Here is an 18,411-nt window from a genome sequence, read left to right as displayed (position 1 = left end):
TACATAATGAGATGTTTGGGAGATAGGACTGAAGTTTAAACCCATTTATGTTTCATATACAACTCATACACATCGCCCGAAGGTCATTATATATTTTTATGATTTTCTGTCTCACAAATAATACTTGTGGATATGAAACCATCAGAAAGCAAAGATGTCACTCTCTCAGCCACCAGATGTTTTGGCCTTCAACTTCTAGAAGTCCCAGTTGACCAAGTCAGTTATAAGGCATGGTTGGAGTTGTAGTCTAAACATCTGGAGCACATGACGTTCCTAACCTTTTCTTTAGACCAGTGATTCCCAAACTCTAATCCTCTAGGTCAGTGGTTGCCAACCTTTTTTTTTGACCAGGAACCATTGACCAGGGACTACTTAGACCAAGGACCACTTGAATAGGGACCACTTTGACCAGGCACCACTTTTCAACATTAGTACCAAAAGGGTTACGAATCAGTTTTTGGTAAACTTTAGATTCAGTTTGGTTATTTGGGGTGCTGATTCATGAAACTGCATTGGATAGACCACATCAGCTCTAGTTTCTGACACAGAACATATGCCATCCAGTAGTTGCCATCTGCTTGCCCACAGAAAACCATATTTATAATCTAGAGCTGATGTGGTAGTAGTAATGCTTTGTGGATAGTCAGCTTCTCCCTTCCCGAAATCCCCGTTGAGAAGGTTTCGTGAGATCGGTTGCTCTCATTACCATGTGGTTTTGAGGTGTAGTAATGGAGAGGCTATTTTCATTTTTGCAGACCACTGGTGGTCCTCAGACCACAGGCTGGGAACCACTGCTCTAGGTTTTGGGGACTTCAGGTCCCAGAAGATTCATCTGCCTTGGACAATGATCTGGGATTCTGGGAGCTGAAGTCCAAAACACCAGGGAGCCCAAAGTTTGGTAAACATTGCTTTAGAAAATAGCATTTTGTTCTTCGTGTTGTCACCAGTGAAGTACAAACACCATCATGAAGATGAACCTACAGTATGATTCAAAAAACAAGTCAGAAACCATGGAATGCTTGAGTGAGAAGACATGATATACCTGAATTTCAGGGAAGGATAGGATAGTATACTGCATATAGTATGGCAATGTGAGCCCAAGCCTTGCCTACTAATGGCCAAGTCTGCAAACTTCTGGAGTTCTGGTCTTCCCCTTTCCCCAGGCTCTTCTTCCTAGGGCTGGCTTCCTTTCCAGGCCTTCGAGTCTTACGGAGTTTTGCGGAGATCTGTTTATTCACAAAGGCACATAGTTCTTTTGAGAAAGACGATGGGCAGCATATGGAAACAAGCAAAGGCTAAATAAAAAAACTGGGGTGGAATGTGTCTCTCCATGGCATTTTGGTGGTAGCCCTCCAAAAGGATGTTGAGATGTCACCTTATCTACCATTCTTGGTGCATCTACTCAGTAGAATTAGTGACACTGCTTTTGCTACTGTGAGTCAAAGCTATGGAATAATGGGAAATGTAGTTTGGTGAGCTGTATGGCCATGGTCTAGAGGCATTCTCTCTTGATGTTTCGCCTGCATCTATGGCAAGAATCCTCAGAGGTAGTGAGGTCTGTTGGAACTAGGAAAAAGGGTCCTTTGTCTCATCCTGGTCATTCCACAGATATATAAACCCTTTTTCCTAGTCAGGGACATCTAATCACCTCTCAACAAAATATTGCTCCAGGCACTGTCAGACCATCATATGCTAATCAAGGTGGTCAGTTGAAACATTCACACCTAGCTCCAGCAGACAAGAGTCCTTTGTCCCACCCTGGTCATTCCACAGATATATAAACCCTTTTTCATAGTTCCAACAGACCTCACTACCTCTGAGGATGCTTGCCATAGATGCAGGCGAAACGTCAGGAGAGAATGCCTCTAGACCATGGCCATACAGCCCGAAAAAACCTACAACAACCCAGTGATTCCGGCCATGAAAGCCTTCGACAATACATAGCACTAGTACTCTTTGGCAAAGAAGACAAAAATTCTTGTAAAACTACAACTTCCAGGATTCCATAGCACTGAGCAACGGTAGTTCAAGAGGTGTCAAACTGCATTAATTTGATATATATTGGATTTGATTTATGACTTCCTCCTCGTTTCCATCAGTAGCTTGCACTTGTTTATTGGTAGCATTCTTTCTCAAGTTAACTGTAACCCTTTTTGTGCATTTTCTTTAGCAAAGGCAAGATTGATAAAACTCTTTATTGTGTCAGAAGCGACTTCAGAACATACTGAAAGTTGCTTCTGGTGTGAGAGAATTAGCCACCTACAGAGACGTTACCCAGGAGATGCCCGGATGTGTTACCATCCTGCTGGGAGACTTCTCTCATGTCCCTGCAAGCTAGAGCTGACAGACGGGAGCTCACCCCGTCTCTCAGATTTGAACCGGCAACCTTCAGGTCAGCAGTCCAGCCAACACAAGGATTTAACCCATTGCACCTCCATGGCTCCATATTCTTTAAGTTGAAAAATCAATCATGATAATAAACTTGCTGGCCACGGTTGGAAACAGGATACAGGGTTTAACAGCTTCTGTCTGATCCAGCCGGGTTCTTCTAATGCGTACACAATATACTGTTACAAGCAAGCCCAAACAGCTTCTGGAAATGTAAATGGATGCAACGTCACAATGGCAATTCAGCCAGATGAAAATGTTCCCGCCCAGGAGCACAATACTAGGAAAAGCAAGAAGCAAGCCAGCCTTGAAAAGCAGAGCGTGACTAAGACTATAGAGGAGACAGCTTTGTTTTGACAGCCAGTAAGTGCTGCCAAGATACTCATTATGATTATTGATTACGAAGGAATTTCCGGTTATTATATATCCTCCCGACCTATTCTACTTACAATGTAGTTCAAAAGCAATTTTAAAAGGCTGTGGATCTATACATAAAACAGTTTATTTAAACATCTGATGGGACTTGCTCCGTTACTTGCACAGATTCCTTGCACTTCTAAACAGAAGCAAGAGGACAGGCAAAAATGCAATGGATGATGGTGTTATTGGACTGTAGTGCCCATCAGCCTAAGCTAGTGCAGTGAACAGTCAGGGAATGATAGGAGCGGCAGTCCAAAAAATACTTCGAGGGCTATATAATTCCCAGTCTTGATCTAACAGAGGAGGAAAGCAACACTGAAATAGATTTGTCCAGCCTTGCCTTGCCCAGCCTTTTCATAGTTGGTCATGTCCATTTTGTAATTCTGGCCATTGGTATTTCAAACCCGCCTAATGGAGTTATAATGAAACTGGTTTTTAAATTTTTGTGTTTGTTTTAGCAGGATTTTATGTTTATGTTTTATGATGTTATTTTGATTTGTTTGTATGCTTTTCCTTTCTGGCAATTGAATGTTTTCCCTTATGTTGGAAACTGCACTGAGTCCTCTTGAGGAGATAGGGCAGTATATAAAATGTTTATTATTGTTTGTGTTGTTGTTGTTGTTGTTGTTATTATTATTATTATTATTATTATTACTACTACTATTATAGATTTGGCTGAGTAATAGTCTTAGAATATTTAGAACACCAAAGCATCCAATGTCAATCTCCCTGGATGCTGAAAAAGCTTTTGATAAATTGAATTGGGAAATCTTTATGTCCATAATACAAAAGATGGATTTCAATTTACAACATTCAATATGCAAAAATCATAGTAAAGTGAGATTTAACAAACTCGTGCAAAATCCAGACAGGAACAAGACAAGGCTGCTCACTTTTCCTACTATTGTTTATCCTCTCAATTGAAACTTGAATAAGGGATATTTGGTGAAATGAAGATATTAAAGAACTTTTTTGTGTCAGGGGTGACTTGAGAAACTGCAGGTTGCTTCTGGTGTGAGAGAATTGGCCGTCTGCAAGAACGTTGCCCAGGGGACACCTAGATGTTTTGATGTTTTTCCATCCTTGTGGAAGGCTTCTCTCATGTCCCTGCATGGGGAGCTGGAGCTGACAGAGGGAGCTCATCTGCAGCTCATCCTCGGATTCAAACCTCTGACCTGTAGGAGTCCTGCCAGTACAAGAGTTTAACGCATTGCGCCACCGGGGTCTCTAATGGAAAAAAATATTTTTGTTGCTACTTCATAACTGTAATTTTGCTACTGTTATGAATCATAATGTAAATATCTGATATGCAGGATGTATTTTCATTCTCTGGAACAAATTTGGCACTAATACTTGATACACTCAAATTTGAATACTGGTGTGGTTGTGGGGGAGGATTGCTTTTGTCATTTGAGAGTTGTAGTCACTGGGATTTATAGTTCACCTACAATCAAAGACCATTCTGAACTCCACCAATGATGGAATTTTACCAAACTTGGCACACAGTTGTCCCATGACCAACAGAAAATACTGAAAGGGTTTGGTGGGCACTGACCTTGAGTTCTGGAGTTTTAGTTCACCTACATCCAGAGAGAACTGTAGACTCCAACAATGATGGATCTGGCCCAAATTTGAAATGAATAATCAATATGCCGAAGTGTGAACACTGGTGGAGTTTGGGGAAAATAGACCTTGACATTTGGGAGTTGTAGTTGCTGGGATTTATAGTTCACCTACAATCAAAGAGCATTCTGAACCCCATCAACGATAGAATTGGGCCAAACTTCCCATAGAGAACCCCCACGACCAACGGAAAATAGTGTTTTCTGATGGTTTTTGGTGATCCCTCTGGCACCCCCTTGTCACCTCCAGGTTGAGAAATGCTGCTCTAAGTACTGTTCCATTTAAGACAGTAAGGTATCTGGTTAGAAGGAAATGCAGGTGTGGGGTGAGCACTGTTTATTTTCTCAGAAGGCTCTGCATGTCTTGCCAAACCACACAATTTCTGGCTCCTGGCCCAGCGGTTTGAGAAACCCAAGAAGAAACATTGTTGTGTTTGATATAGGAAGGAGCCTTCCAAAATACATAAACACAGGGAGAGATAATGCTGTCCTGTTTGTAAACTTGGAAACAAATAGAGACATGTTCTTTATGACTTTCGGAGCCTGGAATCGGAGCTTTGGAAACGTTCCTTTTGGGGACTACAGCTCTCATTGCTTTTCTGTGGGATTGTGCAAGTAATATTCCACAGAAAGAACAATTCCAAACTGTAGGATGCCTGTAATTTGTTGTGGTTAGTTCCCTCCCATAGTGATCTCATTTTAATAGTGATAACATATACTAGCTTTGTCCGAACAGGACATGCAAAGAACTTGGGTAACATTAATAAATACAGGCTTTCTCTGTAATTCTAATCTCTTATCTCATCTATGCTCATGATCTCTCTTCCCAATCTCTGGTCCAACCAGCTCTGTACTGTTGGACCTCCACATTTGTGGATTTAGCTGCTGTGGATTTAATTATTCATTGATTTGTTTAATGTTAATATTTGATTAACATGAAATACTGGAAGAGTTTGGTGGGTGTTGACCTTGAGTTTGGGAATTGTAGTTCACCTACATCCAGAGAGCACTGTGGACTCAAACAATGATGGATCTGGACCAAACTTGGCACAAATATTCAATATGCCCAAATGCGAACACTGGTGGAGTTTGGGAAAAATAGACCTTGACATTTGGGAGTTGTAGTTGCTGGGATTTATAGTTCACCTACACTCAAAGAGCTTTCTGAACCCCACCAATGATAGAATTGGGCCAAACTTCCCTCATAGAACCCCCATGACCAACAGGAAATGCTGTGTTTTCCGATGGTCTTTGGTGACCCCTCAGACACTTCCCTTGTGACCCTCCCAGGGGTCCCGACCCCAAGGTTGAGAAATGTTGACCTAGAGATTCCTGGAGAAGTTTAAGTGTTCTTTCTGTTGAAAACGTTAGGAGCCTCCAGTGGCACAATGGGTTAAATGGTAATGCCAGCAGGACTGCTGACTGAAAGGTCATCAGTTCGAATCCGGGGAGCAGGGTGAGCTCCCATCTGTCAGCTCCAGCTTCCAACTGGGTGTCCTCTGGGCAATGTCCCTGCAGACGGCCAATTCTTTCACATCAGAAGCAACTTGCTGTTTCTCAAATTACAGGCACAACGCCTAACATTGCCCTCTTAGATAAGAATTCTGTCTTCCTATGATAATGTTTTTAGCATTGCAGTCACTTAAAAGTTTAGTTAAGCATCTCAAAATGCAGTTTAGGCACCCAAAGGAAAGGGACAAAAGGAATATTAACACATAGTAAAAAGAAGAGTAACAAGTGTGAACTATTTTCCATGTCTTACTCTCTCCAATGATAATAATGGGGACACTACAGAAAAATTGATTAGGAAATAGAATTCCCATTTGATGGGGCAACGTTCTCATTTACTCCCTGAGGTAACTCTACCCCTGATATGAAGAGACCAACGTGGTGGGAGAATATCTCAACATCATTCTGCAAGTTCTTTATTCATTTGTGCTCCTCCTCTCCAGTATAACTGCAATTGAAAGAATATGCTATTCTCACAATGAGCAGCCCGTACAAGGTGTCATTTTGCCTATAACAACTCCCTCACCTGGCGAGGAAGGAGGTCACCGCAAAATGAGAAGATAATATGGATAGCCAAGTACAAAGCCGGCACTTTAACTGTCATGGCAATCTCCTATCGGATTTTGGGATTTGCAATTTAGGGAGAGGCATTTGGAATTCTTGGGTGATGAGTTCTACGTCCCCAACAAACTACAAGTCACAGGATTCCATAGTTGTGGCAATTAAAGTGGAATCTTAACACTATAATTCTGTAGTGTGAACAGGCCCGTGGCCAAAGCTTGCCAAGACAAGATGGCCAAACAACTAGCTTGCCTAAGACATTTTGGTGCTCATCCTAAGAGTCAAAGATAGTGTGCTAACATCTGTCTGTCTTTCTGCCTATCTATCTATCTATCTATCTATCTATCTATCTATCTTTCCATTCATTTATCATCAGTCCCTCTGTCCATCCGTCTGTCCATACATTTATCCATCCATCCATCCATCCATCCATCCATCCATCCATCCACCATTTGTTTGTCTGTCCGTACATTTATCCATCCATCCATCCATCCATCCATCCATCCATCCATCCATCCATCCACTATTTGTCTGTCTGTCCATACATTTATCCATCCACCATCAGTCTGTCTATCTGTACATTTATCCATCCATCTATCATTTATTTATTTATTTATTTATACGCTTGTATACCGCTAATATCTCAGCCTAAGTCGGTGACTCATTGCGGTTTACAACACTTAAAAAACAGTATTCAATTTAAAAATATAAAACACATATACAATACAAATTATTGGGCCACCAATAATAATCCTATGCATCTCGTAACTGGAATCGCAATCCAAAATTCGTCGTCCATGATTACCAATCCTTTAGTCATCAAAATTCGTTGCAACGGATCAATCAATCCATCATCTGTCTTTCTGTCCGTACATTTATCCATCCATCCATCCATCCATCCATCCACCATTTGTCTGTTTGTCCATACATTTATCCATCTATCCATCCACCATTTGTCTGTCTGTCCATACATTTATCCATCCATCCATCCATCCATCCACCATTTGTCTGTCTGTCCGTACATTTATCCATCCATCCACTATTTGTCTGTCTGCCCATACATTTATCCATCCATCCACCATTTGTCTGTCTGCCCATACATTTATCCATCCACTATCAGTCTGTCTATCTGTACATTTATCCATCCATCTATCCTTCCATCATCTGTCTTTCTGTCCATACATTTATCCATCCATCCATCATCCACCATTTGTCTGTCTGTCCATACATTTATCCATCCATGCATCCACCCACCCACCATTTGTCTGTCTGTCCGTACATTTATCCATCCGTCCACGATTTGTCTGTCTGTCCGTACATTTATCCATCCATCCATGCATCCAGCCATCCATCCATCCACCATTTGTCTGTCTGTCCATCCATCCATCCATCCATCCATCCATCCACCATTTGTCTGTTTTTCCGTACATTTATCCATCCATCTATCCACAATCTGTCTGCCTGTGCGTACATTTATCCATCCATCCATCCATCCATCCATCCATCCATCCATCCATCCATCCATTCATCCATCCATCCATTTATCTAGTCTACCTATGAATAATAAACACAATAATTATACAATGATGCTCTTGAATGGTACTCCAAAGCCAGCTACCAAATAGTAATATTCACCATGTACCAAACCTATGCTTTGGAAGAGATCCACTTGCAGAGACAGAACTTGGAAAAAGTTACTTTTTTGTAAATGCAACTCCCCTAATCCATCAGCCATTGCGATCACTGGCCATTTCTGCATCTTATTTCTGCAACTTTTTTTGGACATGCCACGAAATCCTGTAGCCAATGTGGTCACAGGTCATTTGGACTTAGAGTTTCTGTGAGTTCTAGAACCAAAAAACCCCAGTGTTTCAAACTTGGGAAGGATACATGTAGCTTCGAGTTGATATATTCAGTCTTTCCCAATCACCAAAGCCCCAAAAGATAAAGGCACTTACCGCAGGTCAAATAAGTAGCCCTTTGGAACAGACTGAGCCAACAACTTCCTTGTGACACAATTCCTTCTGCATCCCACTCTGGCACCAAATGGTTTGCAAACCATCGCCCAACTTGGTATCTCTGTCCCAGATATTACCTTTCCCGTTCTGGGAGGGACCCAACGTGCTTTATTTCTCCCAGGATCGCTCCTTTTGCTGTTGAAGGAGGCAGTTGGGGAACATTCCTGCTCCAGGGCCTCCACCCCTCTTCTATCGCTACTGAACATTACATGAGCTCCCCTGACCTGTTTTCTTAGACGGGGTTGCGAAAGAGAAGGGGAACGTGGAGGCGGACATTACAGGCACCTCATCTTTGCAAGTCAGAAAACACGAGGCTCATTTGAATCCCATGAAGTCAGAATATCAGGAAACAGAAAGCCAGGCTTTGCTAAATGCTGCAAGAGGTGAAGCTGCTGGAGTAAACAATGAACTTGTTATCCACCCCCCAAATAAGAAGTCTTCCCTTCCTAATCACATTTTCCTTTGCATCCCATTTGTACCATTCCAAAGAGTGAAACATTGAAAGTCATCCACATCTTGGTTGAACCCTGGGCTTCTTATGTATGTTGGAAACAGAATTGCGGCAATGCACAATTTAGTAGAGGTCTTTTTTTTTCATGTCAGGAGTGACTTGAGAAACTGCAAGTCGCTTCTGGTGTGAGAGAATTGGCCGTCTGCAAGGATGTTGCCCAAAGGACGCCTGGATGTTTTGAAACCGCCCTGAATCCCACCGGAGAAATAGAGCGGTATATAAATAAACTTTTATTTTTTTATTTTTTATAGAACTCCAATATGCTGGTGATAACGTAGTCTGTGCACATTCCGAAAAAGGCCTACGAGCCACTCTAAACATCATTGCAGAAGAATACAAGAAGCTCAGCTTCTCATTGAACATCGAGAAAACCAAAGTGCTCTTCTGGCAGTCACCAGGCAATCCCTCTGCAATCCCAGAAATACAGCTTAATGGTGTAGCTTTAGAAAATGTTGACCATTTCTGTTCCCTTGGCAATCACTTCTCCACAAAAGTCAACATTGACACTGAAATACAACACCGTCGGAGCTCTGCGAGGGTAGCATTTTTTCCGAATGAAGCAGAGAGTGTTTGAGGATAGGGAAACCAAGGTGCTTGTTGGTAAAGCTATTTTCCTCCCAACCCTGCGAAACGTGGACTGTCTACAGACATCGCACTCAACCTCCAAGTCAACTTGTTCTCAATAGATCTTAAATATTCAGGTCATCCTTGGTTGAGTTTCTCCATCTACAGATATCACACTCAACTCTTGGAATGATTCCAACAGCATTGCCTCCAAAAAATCCTACAAATCTCTTGGGAGAACAGGCAGACAAATGTTAGCGCGCTGGAAGAAGCAAAAACCACCAGCATTGAAGCAATGCTCCTCCGTCACCAACTCCGCTGGACTGACCATGTTGTCTGAATGCTCAATCACCATCCCCCAAAGCAGTTATTATATTCCCAACTCAAGAATGGGAAAGGTAATGTTGGTGGACAGGAAAAGAGATTTAAAGATGGTCTGAAAGCCAACCTTAAAAATTGTGGCATAGACACCTCTCAGAAGCCCTGGTCTTCGAGCGCTCTAACTGGAGGTCAGCTGTGACCAGCAGTGCTGCAGAATTCGAAGAGGCTTGAATGGAGGATGAAAGGAAGAAATGTGTCAAGGGGATGGCATGTCATGCCAACCCTGACCGGGACCACCTTCCATCTGGAAACCGATGTCCTCATTGTGGAAGAACATGTGAATCAAGAATAGGGCTCCACAGTCACCTATGAACCCATCACCAAGATACTACACTTGGAAGGCCATCATACTCGGACAATGAGGGATCGTCTAATTAAGTTAGTAAGATCTTAAATATTCAGGTCCTCCTTGGTGGAGTCTCTTCATCTGGGATGAGATCTTCCTCTTTTCCTTCTACCTTTGTCATTGTCTTTGCTAGTGAACCTGTCTTCTTATATGGCCAAAGTACATTGTACAACATGTCAATGTATTGTTGAAGGCTTTCATTGCCGGGATCACTGGGTTGCTGTAAGTTTTCTGGGCTGTATGGCCATGTTCCAGAAGCATTCTCTCCTGATGTTTCGCCTGCATCTATGGCAGGCTTCTTCAGAGGTTGTGAGGTTATCTGGATCAACCTCCAAGGATCCCTGCCATAGATGCAGGTCAAAGGTCAGGAGAGAATGCTTCTGGAACATGGCCATACAGCCCAAAAAACTTACAGCAACCCTACAACAGCTCAGTTTCATCACATTGGATTTTAGGGAGAGCTCAGGCGCCATTTGTCCCAAGGCCCATGTGTTGGTCTTTTTAACAAACTACTCTTCTCCAGTTAATTAACTATTTATTTATTTATTTATTTGTGGCATTTATATGCTGCCCTTCTCACCCCGAAGGGGACTCCGAGTGGCTTACGAGATATATATACATACAATATATTATATTATTAGCATAGTACAATATCAGTATTAAATATTACTATAGTGTACCATAACATTATATTGTAATATTATTAGTAATATTACATCTATCTATATAAATAAAGTATAATGTTCGTTTGTGGGATTAACAAAACTCAGAAACCACTAGACGAATTAACACCAAATTTGGACACAAGACACCTAACAACCCAATGTATGTCCTTCACTAAAAAAAAATGATTTTCTCATTTGGGAGTTGTAGTTGCTGGGATTTATAGTTCACCTACAATCACCTACATTCTGAACCCCACCAACGATGGAATTGAACCAAACTTGGCACACAGTTCTCCCATGACCAACAGAAAATACTGGAAGGGTTTGGTGGGCAGTGTCCTTTGGTTTTGGAGTTGTAGTTCACCTACATTGAGAGATCACTGTGGACTCAAACAATGATGGATCTGGACCAAACTCTACACGAATACTCAATATGCCCAAATGTGAACACTGGTGGAGTCTGGGGAAAATAGAATCTTGACATTTGGTAGTGGTAGTTGCTGGGATTTATAGTTCACCTACAATCACAGAGCATTCTAAACCCCACCAACGATAGAATTGGGCCAAACCTCCCACACAGAACCCCCATATGGGCCACAGCAGCGCGTGGCAGAGGACGGCTAGTGTAATATAAATATATAATTATAATGTATTATTATTATTATTATTATTATTATTATTATTATTATTATTATTAGTATATTGCATTACATTATAATATTATAAATTTAATTTCCATTCTATTTACTTTCTTTACTGACCAGCTTTCACAACCATATATAGGGATGGGAAATACAATGACACGGACAATCCTAACTGTAGTGTTCAATGATTTATCTTCTTTACATATCAAGAGCTTGTCTGGTTCCTCCAGTGGTGTCCTCCCCAGCCCTTGATTGCAGTCATCATTCTAATTAATGACTGAGTCAAAGAATGGGAAATCTTAATGTCTTAATCACCTACTTTAAAGTTATGTAACCCATCCGTTATCATTATTTTTGTTTTCTTAACCTTCAACTGCAAACCTGCCTTTGCACTTTCTTCAGTGACTTTCTTCAGTAATTGCCCCATTTGCAGCAATTGAAGTAGACTGAAGATAAAGACAGAAAGTGGAAGGAGGAAAGAGACACCGGGACATTTGTAAAGCAGCTGAAAAGGTGGGATGGCAGAGGTCAGATGCAACTGTCTTTCAGATTGCATAGGTCAACAGCAAGCTAGACTATTAATGGTCAGGAGCTCACTCCGACCCAGGCTGGCTTTGAACTCATGACCTCTCGGTCAGTAGTGATTTAATGCAGCTCCTAACTAGCTTTATTTAACTAACCACATTATTTGCTTTGAACTGGAATATATGACTGTGGACTCAGACACAGCCCAGTCCATATGTATTTATTTACCTGTCATATCCTACTTTTCATCCAATAGGATGCTCAAAGTTGCTCACTGTGTAGCTTAAAGCAAAACTCAATTACATAGTATGGATTTTTTTAAAAAAAAATGAAATAATCCCATCCAAAATGAATATAGAGCCATTAAAAACATGTTTAAAACAGTAAGGATAAATATCCCATGGAATCCTTTTTGCCACAACTAATGAAAAGTCAAAATAAACAGGTCTTTGTTTGGGTTCCTGTGAGTTTTCCATACTGTATGGCCATGTTCCAGAAGCATTCTCTCCTGACGTTTTGCCCACATCTATGGCAGGTATCCTCGGAGGTTGTGAGGTCTGTTGGAAACTAGGCAAGTGAGGTTTATATATCTGTGGAATGATGTCCAGGGTGGGAGAAAGAGCTCTTGGCTGCTGGCGGCAAGTGCGAATGCTGCAATTTGTTGGAAGTTGTAAATGTAAATAAATAGAAGCTTTACCACAGTTTCTGAACCAAAATATACCCTGCAGTATAATAAAAGTCTCACTCGGGCTTGTGCAACAAGTAACAGTATCTTTACTTTCTACTTTAACAGTATCTTTACTTTCTACTTTAAAAATCCAAAAAGAAAGGACATACTGTTTCCAATGGAGATAAATGATTTCTGTTTGTAAATGCATATATTACTACCAACATTTTTTTCTTTTTGTTCTTTTTGCAAATAGTAAATGCACACTCCATTCTATATAGGACTGTGCACATTTCTTGGGTGCTAACATATTTTCTATTTCAAACAGGGCAACAATATATACAGCATTTTCTCTGAGTTCACACAGAGAACAGAGGGAATAAGTAGTCCCTTTTAACAGTCTTGAAATATTCTTCATTTGCTTTATAAATAACCAGGCTTCGGAGAGTTGGCAGCCATTTCCTTTACGACTGTTTTCAGTCAGCGCTCTCTTCACTCTCCGAGGTGAAAGTGGCAGTTAAAACCATTTGTCTCATAAGCAAACCAGAGACAGTAGCCAATCAGAATTCTGACTCCTGGCATGATCAGCCAATCAGCTGCCAACACATACCTTTCCAGTCAAACTCTTTCATAGGAGCCCCCAGCATTACAGTGGGTTAAAGCCCTGTGCCGGCAGGACTGAAGACCGACAGGTCACAGGTTTGAATCCGGGGACAGTGGGATGAGCTCCCTCTATCAGCTCCAGCTCCTCATGTGGGGACATGAGCTTTTCACGAGGATGATAAAACATCAAAACATCTGGGCATCCCCTGGGCAACGTCCTTGCAGACGGCCAATTCTCTCACACCAGAAGTGACTTGCAGTTTCTCAAGTCGCTCCTGACATGACCAAAAAACAAACAAACAAAAACAAAACAAAAAAACCCATTTCATCATGGTGCCTTCTTATAAATTCCCACACAATTAGCCACCTTAATTAGCATTGAATAGCCTTGCAACTTCAAAGCCTGGCTGCTTCCTGTCTGATGGGGAATACACTTACCTAGTTTTCAACAGACCTCACAACCTCTGAGGATGACTGCCATAGGTGTGGGTGAAATATCAGGAGAGAATGCTTCTGGAACATGGCTATACAGCCTGGAAAACTCACAGCAACCCAGTGATTCCAGCCACGAAAGCCTCCAACAACACATTGAATTGGGTCTGTCCCTGCCAAATCAGGACAATTGGATGGTATGCAGTGCTGATCCATCAAAAGAGATTTGTATGTATAAATCAGCTTTGTACTCATGTTGCTGCTTTGGCTGCGAATATGAATTCACATCCATATAGTGATGCTGACTTAAGCTTGTTTGTGGTTAGTTTGATCTCTCTTCTGATACAAAGCAGGAGATGTTTATCCCCACCTGGGGCCACCACTTTTCCTCTGTGAATACATTATGGATTACAGCGAGACTCTAATTATTATTTGTAATGCCTAGAGAGAAGCATTATAATGCCTGCAAGTATGTAATTTGCACTGAATAGAATTAACATAGAGTTGACTTTTCGATGCAGACGTTCTGAACTTGGAAATGTTGCTCTTTCTATCTATTGCCTCCAGAATCATGTTGATTATAGAATCTGAGAATTGCAGAAATTGCACTCAGGTACAAATATAGCATATCTACCGTATATAGATATATAGCCAATAGAGATTAACTATCTAAGTTTTAGTTTAACAATTTCTAGAGGTTCACAAGTTCCCAATCCTGATGTAGCTTTTCGATGTTATACCAGCTTCTCAAGGGCAAAATTACTTAGATATTGAAGGTATTTCTTTGGCAAGGCTAATATGGATTTAAAAAATATTTTAGTGACCATTACCATTAACAGTTTTGTTTATTCCATTGTCTTGGGATAAGACAGTCAATCTGCTGACTGGGATCTATTCTAATTCATTATAATTAATCATTCCATCCAGCCAATCCCTTTGCAATGCCAGAAATACAGCTTGATGGTGTAACGTTAGAAAATGTTGACCATTTCCACTCCCTTGGCAGCCACCTCCCACAAAAGTCACCATTGACACTGAAATACAACAGCGCCTGAGCTCTGCGAGTGCAGCATTCTTCCAAATGAAGCACGGAGTGCTTGCGGATCAGGACATTGGTAGAGACAACAAGGTGCTTGTTGTTAAAGCTATTGTCTTCCGAATCTTGTTATACACCTGTTGGAGTTCAGCCTGTGATTGTGTTTCAGGAACAGGGTGCTTTGGATGTGGGAACTGATGTCAATGAATTTCAAGATGGTAATGGTTTGGTCAATGATACGGATGCAGAGAAGGACCAGGAGACCCCTGTGCAAAGTGTAGTTTCCTATGAGAATGTCCCTGAAGGGAGTGCAACAGATAATATACTCCCTGAATTGCTACCAGAGGGGTCCCAGGATTTGGGGCTTGAAAACAACTGAGCACCTGGCCAAGCTGTGAGACTTAATGAGCAAATAGATAGGCGAGAGGAAATTAGTCAAAACAGACAGGTCGAACAGTGCCTTCGGCGGTCTGCCAGACTTCGACAGAAAAAGATAAGGGGATTTCAAGTAAAACAAAAACAATTCCTGAGTGCGTGGAATAGCTTAACGAGGGGATAAAAGTTCAATGTTTGGGAAATATGGTCAGATGAAGCATCAGACCTCACAACCTCTGAGGATGCTTGCCATAGATGCAGGCGAAACGTCAGGAGATAATGCCTCTAGAACATGGCCATATAGCCCGAAAAAACCTACAACAACCCAGTGATTCCAGCCATGAAAGCCTTCGACAATACAGATGAAGCATTGTTGGAATCAAGTGAAGTTCTCGTCCTTTGTTTCATGGAAGCTTTGCTTGGCGGATTCTTGTCTAAGTATTTCTTGTTCATGGTTTGGACTCTTGGAAGGTATGAATGCCTACTCATGCCTTGGATTAATGTTTCCTGTTTTTCTGAATTATATTAGAGAAGTGTAGACTTTGTTTTTATAGACTTTGCTGAACTTTACCCTGGACTATTTTTGCTCCTGCTTATCTTCTTACCTAATTGGATTTACCTATCTCTTTTAAGTGCTTTTTACTTGATGATTTCTAATTATCTTCAATAAAAGGATTGTTTTCCAACGGTATAGTGTTTCTAAAATCAGAGAGCTTTTCCTGTCCTGGAGTGCAACAATGCCTGCGAAACATGCACTGTCTACAGACATCACGCTCAACCTCCAAGTCAACTCATTCTCAATAGATCTTAAATATTCAGGTCATCCTTGGTTGCGTTTCTCCATCTACAGATGTTACACTCAACTCCTGGAATGATTCCATCATCATTGCCTCTGAAAAATCCTGCAAATCTCTTGGGAAGACAGGCGGACAAATGTCAGCGTGCTGGAAGAATCAAAGACCACCAGCATTGAAGTGATGCTCTTACGCCATCAACTCTGCTGGACTGGCCACGTTGTCTGAATCCTACTTGGACAACGAGGGATCACCTAGTAAGTAATTAAAGCCAATTTTAAAATCTGTGGCATAGACACAGAGAACTGGGAAGCCCTGGACCTTGAGCACTCAAACTGGAGGTCAGCTGTGACCAGCACTGCTGCAGAATTGAAAGAGGCACAAATGGAAGGCAAAAGGGAGAAACGTGCCAAGAGGAAGGCGTGTCAAGCCAATCTTGACCATGATCAACTTCCACTTGGAAACTGATGCCCTCACTGTGGAAAAACATGTTGGGTCTAGAATAGGGCTCCAGAGTCACCCACGTATTCACCGCCAAGACGCTATGTTTGGAAGGACATCATACTTGGGACAATGAGAGATCGCCTAAGTAAGTATGTAATTCTTCCATGATTTATCCATTCTTTAGGATGTGAATATAAATTATATTATCCATTCACATGAATGCACAAGACAGATACGGGAACTTCTAGGTTTGCAGAAATATAGGTGGAGGGAAAGCCCTGAAGGGGTAGGGTGGCTCCCAAAAAGCAATGGTCATAAAGTACTGACTAATGGGGAGACCAAAACAACAACAACAACAACAAAGAGAATAAAACAATACAACTGAGATCCTGAACAGCTTCCCAAGTTAAGTGTTCAGAAATATGAAATATTCTAAAATCCTTAATTGTCCACATGAGTAGTTGAGCGAGAGACATGTTTGCTTTTTGATGGTTCAATGTACATACACGTTGTTTCGCACACAAAATAATTATTTATTGTATACAATTGCCTTTAGGAAATGTGTACGATGACTATGAAACATAAATGAGTTTTGTGGTTGGAGTCGATCCCACCTCCAAGATATCCCATTATGCATATATATGGAAACATTTCAGAATTGAGGAAGTGTGTGGGGAAATATGAGGTTGCCCTTCTTCTTCAGGAAATACTTTGGTTACTCTGAGCAGTCTAGTCATATTTCTCAGGATGTATTTCTATGGAAATGATACAACCAGTCTAGCGTTGTGGTCAGAGTAGTAATTCATGATGCCACTCCAATGGACCTCCTCCCATACCAGACCAATCACAATATTGTATCTAAAATACCACAAAATTTAGCAAAACCAGTGACTACAATAAAATGCTAGCACCAGAAAGAACAGCGTGTGGTTATAGTGCATACAGGTGAAACCACGCGTTTCAAAGCATCGTTATAATTCAGTAATAAAGACAGCTCTTATTGGAGTCCATGTACATTTGATGGTGCAAAAAGTAAGAGCATATTTTTATAGGTATGTGTAGCATGGACCTGCAAAAAATGCTTTTGTGGTTATCTATAATTATATTTTATTTTAAAAATGAATACATTTCCGCTGGAATACTCTTTTTAGTCCCAATAATAATAATAATAATAATAATAATAATAATATACTCCTGACCTCATAATCATGTTAAAAAACAAAGTATGGATAGTCAGTGTTGCAACTGGAAAAGTTGACACGATATGAGGATTTAAAGATCGAACTGCAAAGACTATGGCACAAGCCACTCAAGGTGGCCCCAATGGTGATCGGCACACTGGGTGCAGTGCCTCAAGACCTTGGCCTGCACTTAAACACAATTGGCACTGACAAAATTACCATCCACCAGCTGCAGAAGGCCACCTTATTGGGATCTGCATGCATTATTTGCCAATACATCACACAGTCCTAGACACCTAGGAAGTGTCCGACGTGTGAGTCTACTTTATTTGTCCCATGCAGTTTAAGACACAGATGCACAATGATGGGCCTTCAGCTGATTTTGAACGACATATTCCATCATCTCTGATCAGTCTGCCAAAGTTTGAAAACACAGCCCAACAATCACCTTTTTCTTGGTTTTTAGGCCCGCTTCTGGGGTTATTTGGGGCACTGATTTGGAAAATTGCATTGGATAGACAGCAACCACTCTAATTTCTTAGATATAGGTATCATGATTTTCTATGCGTAAGCAGATGGTGACTGGTATATGGCTGGGTTAACCGCCAGCTGCAGTAAATCTTGCCAATCAAAAGGTTGACAGTTTGAAGCTTGGGTCAAGGTGAGCTCCTGGCCTTTAGCCCAGCTTCCGCCTACCTAGCAGTTCGAAAACAGCAACATGAGTA

The sequence above is a fragment of the Anolis sagrei genome, chromosome Y (assembly GCF_037176765.1).
Source record: "Anolis sagrei isolate rAnoSag1 chromosome Y, rAnoSag1.mat, whole genome shotgun sequence".
NCBI lineage: Eukaryota > Metazoa > Chordata > Lepidosauria > Squamata > Dactyloidae > Anolis > Anolis sagrei.
The sequence above is the reverse complement of the archived record's forward strand: the minus strand, read 5'-3'. Positions refer to the sequence as shown.